We start from the raw sequence: 8,682 nt of genomic DNA on the forward strand, positions 1-8,682 counted from the left end.
CATAAATTATTTTATTTTTTATTGAGGAATAAGAATTACAGATACTTAAACAGTGTAGAACATGTTTTGAAATATGTACACATTGTTGGAATGGCTGAATCCAGCTAATTAACATAAGCATTATTTCACATTCTTATTTTTTTGCGGTGAGAACACTTAAAACATACATTCTTCACAATTTTCGAGCATACAGTATTTCAGTCACTATATCCCACAAATTCTCTCTTAACATACAAATGTTACCTACCCAATGAGAGCATAAAAATTCAGTATTAAGTCATTTTTTCTTTTACAAATTCAATATTATAATATTAGGGTGGCAACCGTAGCTCAGGCAGTAGGGCACCAGACACATACACCGAGCCTGACGGTACCCAGCCCAGGCCTGCTAACCAACATACAACTGCAACCAAAAAATAGCTGGGCATGGCTCAGTGCCTGTAGCTCAGTGGCTAGGGCACCAGCCACATACACCGGAGCTGGCAGGTTCAAATCCAGCCCAGACCCGCCAAACAACAATGACAACAAGAACCAAAAAATAGCCGGGCGTGTGGCAGGCGCCTGTAGTACCAGCTACTTGGAAAGCCAAAGCAAGAGAATACTCTTAAGCCCAAGAGTTTGAGGTTGCCATAAGCTGTGACACCATAGCACTCTACCCAGGGTGACATAGAGAGACTATCTCAAAAAAAAAAAAAAAATAGCTGGGCGTTGTGGCAAGCGCCTGTAGTTCCAGCTACTCGGGAGGCTGAGGCAAGAGAATCAATTAAGCCCAAGAATTGGAGGTTGCTGTGATGCAACAGCACTCTACCAAGGGTGACACAGTGAGACTCTGTCTCAAAAAATAAATAAAATAAAATAATTATTATTATATTAGGGATTACTAATAGTACCCAGAATTTAAGTGCCTGTTTAATTTTAATATCATTTTAAGACATGTAATAAGGAAGTTTAAAGCATTTCAAAATGTAGAAATATAAGAAAAACTGTTCTCAGAAGGAGATAAATTGAATGCCATCATATATTATTTATACAGTATCCAATTTTGTGTTAAATGTCCCACCGGGAAGGATAGACAGCATGTAGTAATCCTAATCCCATTGAGTATTAGTTCCAATTAAACTTGATTTTTTTCATCTTAACTATTCAGTTAAGAAAAAGGCAGCTCCCATTTTGGCCATTATCACTGTACCAATGTCCACAGACAAGACAAAGAGCCTTTATGTGGTGATATGAATAGACAATGTGGGCAAGAAGACACTACTTGAAATAAGGGTAGGCAGAAAAATGTGTTTATAATGTTAAATTTTAAAACCAGGAGATTAAACTTACAAACTGTATATAACTAGCTAAAACGAAAGATATATTGGAAGGACAAGGCAGAATACAAAGGTCTTATCTGTAGACCTTTTTCAAGATATGCTGAGATTTAAACCTAGATGGTCCATTATTTACTATCCGTATAATCTATATGACCCGTGTCTTAGTTTGTTTTCTCACATGTAAAATGGAGAATTATTAAGAGGCATACAGATAATTAGTGTCAGTATCATCTCCCTTCCGCTTTAATACCAATGATTATATAATGGTAAAATTATAGTAACTTTCTTCCCTTTCGTTTTTCAAACTGCTGAAAATGTTTTTCAAGCATAAATGAAAAACTTTAATATTTCACATTAGCAGCCTTCCTTACATGAACTTAAAACTATTTTTACTAGCTGCCTTTTACAACTGTTTAAATTTTGTCTTTGTGGTGGGAGGAGGCAGGTGGTAGAAAGAAGATTAAAGAGGGGAAATAAGCAAAGACACATACAAAATAAAGTGCAAAAAGTAAAACAGCAAAAGGAAATGTTTGGGGAGATACACCTTAAGCTATCCAAAGGAAAGATCACATTCTCCCCCTCAATCTTGCTACTATTGTAGCCCCTCTTTACTTCCATCTAGGGTCTGTATAAACTTTACATATAAATACACATAGCCACTCCCCTCTTCTCTCTACTAATGGCCACAATCATCCTCAGCTTCAAGACTTTAAACAAGAGTGAAGAAATTCAGGACGCTATAACAAAGATAAACCAACACATTGCTTGGGAAATAACATCACCAAAATGCACTCATTCCCAAGTGCATCTAATCATCAGCTGACAGTCATTAACAGGGAATGGATTCCTGAAATATTTAACCTGGTTATAAGGTTTTGCTGCTAGAATGGGAAAAGGTACACATGCCTTCCTCTCACTTCCCTTATAACAACCTTGTTTTTATAAATATGGCCTAAAAAAAACAGACATTATCAAAAGTATAAGAACCCTAGATCACTCATATGTGAAAATTCAAGATACCATTAAACAATGGTAATAAATATTTTTATTGTAACAGTTAACACTTACCCACCATTCACTATATTCTAGAAAGCTATAGATTTTATGCAAATTATATAATGCAAACCCTAAACCTCTAAGAAGATGGTAATTTAGTAAATCTACTTGTGTAAGTGCTCACGCCGCTAAATTTGAACCCTTCTAATTTTACTTCAAAGCTTACACTTTTTAAACCTTATACCATTCTGCACCCTCATATTTGCATAATTACAAATGCCAACTATAATTCTGTATGTGTGTGTGTAGATATAAACATATATATGTATAAAATATTCGGTGAAACAGTAGTATGCAAAAGTCAATTAATTCCAACTGTGGCAAGACTTCTACCTACCTTGACAAACCATTCAAAAATAAATTGGGAATCAACTCCCCTAAAAAAGGGGCTCTGAAAGTACAAGTTACACAGTCACGCATCCCTTAAGCACGGGAATACATTCTGAGAAATAATATCAGTAGGTGATTTGGTAGCTATGCAAGCATCATAGAGTATACTTACACAAATCTAGATGGTATAGCTTACTATACACCTAAGGTACATAGTAATAGCCTATTGCTCCTAAGTTATAATGTGCTCCTGTACAGCATGATAATGTACTGAATAAGTAAGCAACTGTAACATCTAAGCATAGAATAAAAATATAATCTTATGGGACCACCATTGCATAATATGTGCTCCATTGTTGACCTAAATATTGTTACACAGTGCGTGACTATCTTTAACATCTTCCCTGTGACATTTATAAAAAAGATAATTACAAGTTAAATGATAAATATCAAGAAAAGATTAAAATGTTAATCTTAGCGCCTGTAGCGCAAAAGAGTAGGGCACCGGCCCCATATGCTGGAGGTGGCAGGTTCAAACCCAGCTCTGGCCAAAAACTATAAAATGTTAATCTTTTTTAGAAATTAGGTAATTGATAGACTACAGATAAATATGCTTTAAAAACTGTGACGTACTTTAATCCTAACATTTTATTAGTTACTGTTTAAATTTTCAGTTGTCTATTTTGCTCATAACATTTATATTTATATAGTTTATATAAAGTTTTCATAAAGCTGTATTTTCGATTTAAATGAATAATATACATGCCAAAGGTTTAACACATAAAATCCGTATTTATCACTCTAACCAACTTCAATTCTACCACAATCTGTACTAACAAAATTAAAATTAAATTTCAAGGGAAAAAAAATCACTTATCTATACTTTTATATGTAAGATTCCACTTCCAAGAATACCAAGTAAAATGGGAAGGCTACATCTTGCAAACAGAAGAAGTAGAACAAAGATTAGTAAAGGGAGAGTAGAAAGGAAATCTTTTAAATGCTAATAACCTTAATCCATTCTCATATTTCCCCATCCAAGAGAAGTGCTCTGCTGTGGCTTCTGCTCTGGCAGGCTCGTCCTCCTCTGCCTTTTTCCTCCCAGAAGTTATTTCACAGGACTTTCTGTTTTTCTTCCTAACATTTCTCGATTATCACAGGATTTCTTAAATTTAAAAAAACAGGGCAATACCTGTGGCTCAGTGAGTAGGGCACCAGCCCCGTATACCCGAGGTGGCGGGTTCCAACCTGGCCCCAGCCAAAACCTGCATAAAAATAAAAGATAAGGGGAGTGCCTGTGACTTGGTGGGTAAGACACCGGCCCCATATACCAAGGGTGGTGGGTTCAAACCCTGCCCCAGCCAAACTGCAACAACAACAACAACAAAAATAGCGGGTGTTGTGGCAGGCGCCTGTAGTCCCAGCTACTCTGGAGGCTGAGACAAGAGAATCGTCTAAGCCCAAGGAGTTGGAGGTTGCTGTGAGCTATGACGCCACAGCACTCTACCAAGGGTTAATAAGTGAGATTCTATCTCAAAAATAGATAAATAAATAAATAAAACTCCATAATCACATAAGAGTTCCTAGTTAATTTCCAAAAGGCTAGTATTAACTCCACAGTTAACTTTGGCAGATCTGAGAAAAAATTAAAGGGTGGAACAACTAAGGCCTTAGAGATGAGGAAAAACACCCTTTTCACAGGAACTCTCTCTAAAGAAAGAATGAGCTGAATTTGGTGTTCTACCACACTGTAGGTTTCAGGGGATCTTTATGTTTGGTTTTATGTTTAATTTTTGGTTTTCATTTTTTCCAGAGGAAGAGGAGAAATATATTAGTCAACCAGCAGGGTGAGCTAGTGCTAGAATCAGTCTGATGATTCTGAAGTCCCTTAAAACTCAATGGTTGGAAATGGCTTACACTGTTCAAAGAAACCATTTTCCTATAATAAAACTAAATAAAAAACACCACTTCCTGACTTGCTTCAGTCAATGCCATATCTCATAATTTTGTTCAATACCTATAGATTCCCCCATGTATAAGACATTCTCTGTACTAGAGGGATTAATATCCAATAAATGTAAAAACATTCAAAACTAACAGGAGTATATATATCCAAAGTGTTATAGTATCCATTCTCCTATTTTGTAAGGCTATCAATTTAAAATGTAAAAAATGTGTTTTTTAAAGGACTACTAAAATTAGTGCTCTGCAAAATTAGAGCTAGATGATTCAACATGCCAATTTCTACATTCGCTATAAGCTACAACTGCCTAAATATCTGAATGAAAAGCAGTCCTGAGAAAAGCATTCCCACAAATATAAGGTCCACTCTTTTCCTTCTAGAATCACATCCTAAAAGTTATCTAAATTAGTAACTCTAACAAGTAACAGCATATCTGGGATGACAGAAAGATGGACCTGACCTATTGTCTAAACTGCAGATATTCTCTACTGACTCTCCTTGAGTCTTTCTTTTCCCCTCCTGCTACCCATTACAGTCTCAATCCAACCAAAACTCTCCCTCTTGTAACATGAATGACAAATTAAAACTGGAAAATGTTTAAAGTATATAGGTGATAGACTCACTTTATAACTACAAACAACCTAACTGTAACCCTAATTATCACAAAACTAAAGTTTAATTAAATCCACTCACACTGTGTTTAAAATTATCAAAGAGCTTACATTTTCTTTAAAAATTCAGTAATTTAAAAGCACCTTAAATGACCCATAAAACCTTTAAAAACTTAATTAAAACAAATAAACTTTTTTGCCAAAGAAGTTAAAAGATCACTAGTGAGATCACACCATAAAAGATAATACTATTTGTTTAATTTCCTAACACATCATACAGCTCTACTCAACAGTAGTAGTAGTAGCTGTTAGTCTTAAAAAGTTGTTTTAGACAAAAGGAACATTCTGAGTAGCATGGTCATTTATCCAACCAAAACACTATTACAAAATAAAAGGCACTAGCTCACTTGTTTTCAGCATCTACCTCATTTCTTTTCTTATGTAACAACTGGCAATAACTGGCAGTTATTTCAAATTTTCCAAGAAATTTATCAAGTATCTAGTTGCTTTTTAACTTTCAATTTTTGGGTCAAGACAGCTTTGGGGAAAATCTCAAAATTCAAAAGCAAGTCTCTGAAATTATCTGAAATTTCTGTATTTGTATACAAATTTGTTCCATTGAAAGTCACTTCAAAAATTAAGTCAGCATGTAACATTAAATAAGTAACTTGTCACATTCTCATGAATATATTTAGTCAACAAGTATTCTCAGTAACACCCTGTTTTTGTTTTTTAATCATTATTAGTTGCATATATTCACCTTATCATCCTAGCAATATGAAAAATGGAAACAAAGGAGTAAAAGTTGAAAGATCATTTTCCATCATGTCGCTAACTTAATCATCTCTGTTCCTCCATATATTGTAAAAGAGATTAAGGGTAGTTGTTCTTGGAGATTTCTTCCACTGTAAAATTGTATGATCCAGGAATACATTTTTGCTAATGTTAACATTATCTCCTATTCACTAACACAAGACTGTTCTCTAAGAAAAGCTAAAAAGGGGAAAATACATATCTGAAAAAAACAAGAAAAATTAGAAGTTTTTTTTTTTTTTAATTTGGCCGGGGCTGGGTTTGAACCCACCACCTCCGGCATATGGGACCGGCGCCCTACCCGCTGAGCCACAGGCGCCGCCCGAAAAATTAGAAGTTTTAAGTAATGTTGAAAAGTTCAAATTTCAATTGAAACAGATCTACGTAGTCATCTAAATGTGTTTGAGTATACCTTCAATCAAATAACTGTTATTAATGGCAAACACAAAACATTAGCATCACAATCTTTTACTACCCAAATGCCAACGCAAAGTATGATGTAAGTGCTGTATAACTTGCAATTGTTAAAAATTCTAACCCACACCATGATTTTTAACAGCTTCATACCACTGAATTAATACTGAGCAAGCCCTCATGTTTCATCTACTAAAATGTCTAAGCTAAGTTATAACCTCATAACAAACACTAGATTTTTCATAGCAAACCTACCAAAATGCAACGTTGCTGCCATCAAGTTTCCTGGATACTTACAAATAGCACCAAAGGCAAACAGCATTTCCTTTCTTTGAGGAACTTTAGTTGTCTATTTTTTGAAAGGCTTTCCTTCTTGTGGGACCAGAAAGTGTAACCAAAGCAAACTACTGCAAGGAGGGAATACATGCTTAAGGAAAATCCAGTCTATCGTCCAGATGCAACAGCGTGGCATTGGTCAGGACTGGCCAGAACAGATGATGGTGTTTTGGTATTTCTGTTGAAATTAGTAAACCTGTGTACAAAATATGCCCTCGACTGTGTATCTGCTTGTTGATTTTAACGATCACACAAAATCTGAAGTCTAAATACAGCGGTGTTACTAACAATTATACTCAGGTCCGTATTACTTAAACAGTGCAAGAAAACTTTTCCACTAATGCTACTAAACCATACAAGAATCCCACCAAGAAAGTTGTCTGTGGAAGTCTCGTAACAGGAAACCTTTAGCTCCACCACCTTAGTGTCCAATCACTGAGAAGGGTCTGGGACAACTCATCTTCAGATTCACGGGAGAAGTAGAGCACACCTGCTTTCCTCTGGCAGAGATTAAGCTCCCAGGGACACAAAGGCCAGGGAATCAGAGGTGGAGAGGCAAAAAGCTTTAGCTGGACACCCACCCCTGGACACCCAAACACTTCCAGCGATTTACCTCTTGCGGTTACTTCCCAGGCACCTAGCGGCACAAGATCTTGCAGAACAGGGGGAGGGGAGGACTTTGCAGTCCAGTCCCCAGGGAGATAGGGGTGTATATAGTTAATGCCAAAGCCGGCGCTTCAGGCCGAGACCCGATAGCCTGGACGAGAGGGGCTGGTGACTGCCCTCGGACCGCCCCGTTACTCAGTGTATTGCAATGGCGACGGCCGGGCTCCCCAAGCCGTTTGGTCTCGGCCCCTTCCCCCTACTGCTCACTGGCTGCTCAGCTTCATGTGACTAAACAAAACCCCCAAGTCTAGTGCCCAGCTCAGCCCCTTTGTGTCCGCTACCGGATCCTCCGACGCCGCCGCGGAAAGCCCCCCACGCCCCCCGCCGCCGAGTCCCGCCCCGCGGCGGCGGCCGCCGCTCACCTCAGGCTCCTCGGCCCCCCGCGACCGCCGCCGCCGCCGCCTCCCCGAACCCGGGGCCCGGGCTCCTTGTGTGGCACCAACTCCGCCTCCTCGGCCGCCGCCGCCATCTTAGCCTGTGCGGCAAAATGCGTCCTTTTGGATGGTTGGGACCCAGCCTAGGGCGTAGCTCCCCAGGCCCGAGCGCCGGGGGCCGGGTCCCCCAAGTTCTTCCGCCACCCTCAGTCCCGCCGCCGCCAAAGCCCAGAGGCCCGAAACCCACTTGGGCCCCAGCGAATCAGACCAAATAACCCCTGAAACTCACAGTTTGGTGCCGTGTGCGTCAAACCGGGGCGACGTTGGGAGCGCGCGGCGTCCCCGCGTCACACGCCGCTCTGTACGCTACTCGGCTTCAACAGCCCCCCTCCGCTCCCCGCTTTTCGCCTCCGGCCCCGGTTCCCACGGCGCAGGCGCGCTGCTTTCCCGCCTCTGCCGGGCTGCGGCTGGCGGGGGCGGCCGGCGTGGAGTGCCCGGGCGGCCTCGCGCTGGTGGAGCGTCTGGGCCAATTAGACAAACGGGGGCAGCAGGAACAGTGCTTCACTGTTCTCGGGTGCCAGAAACCAAACAAGGTCACCTCCCCCAGCGCTGACCTAATCATTCCCAAGGAGGTTCCCGCCCCAAAGTAGGCACGCTCCAAATATGGTGGTGCCCAAACTCTGCAAGACCCAAACACTGGGCATGCCTAGGCCCTTTAAGGTGGAACAGGCCCGTTTGATTTCCACGATCACTGGCATGCCAAAATCTTCTCTGTTGCAACTGTTGAGGAAAACAGCAAA

General features: G+C 39.9%; 1 protein-coding gene across 9 annotated transcripts in view; it reads right to left on the reverse strand.

Moving 5' to 3' along the window:
• The window catches only part of ZNF644 (zinc finger protein 644), a 155,575-nt gene extending 147,127 nt beyond the window's left edge, over positions 1-8,448 (reverse strand). For 4 of the 9 annotated variants that reach the window (XM_053591315.1, XM_053591311.1, XM_053591316.1 and 1 more), the window contains exon 1: positions 8,172-8,442. The gene's annotated coding sequence lies outside the window, so the exon portion shown is untranslated. Of the gene's footprint in view, positions 1-7,455; positions 7,738-7,870 lie in introns of those variants that run through there. The other 5 variants (XM_053591319.1, XM_053591317.1, XM_053591320.1 and 2 more) reach the window with 5 other exon arrangements.
• Between the last annotated feature and the right edge of the window lie 234 nt (positions 8,449-8,682).

This window comes from Nycticebus coucang, chromosome 5 (genome assembly GCF_027406575.1).
Source record: "Nycticebus coucang isolate mNycCou1 chromosome 5, mNycCou1.pri, whole genome shotgun sequence".
Taxonomy (NCBI): Eukaryota; Metazoa; Chordata; class Mammalia; order Primates; family Lorisidae; genus Nycticebus; species Nycticebus coucang.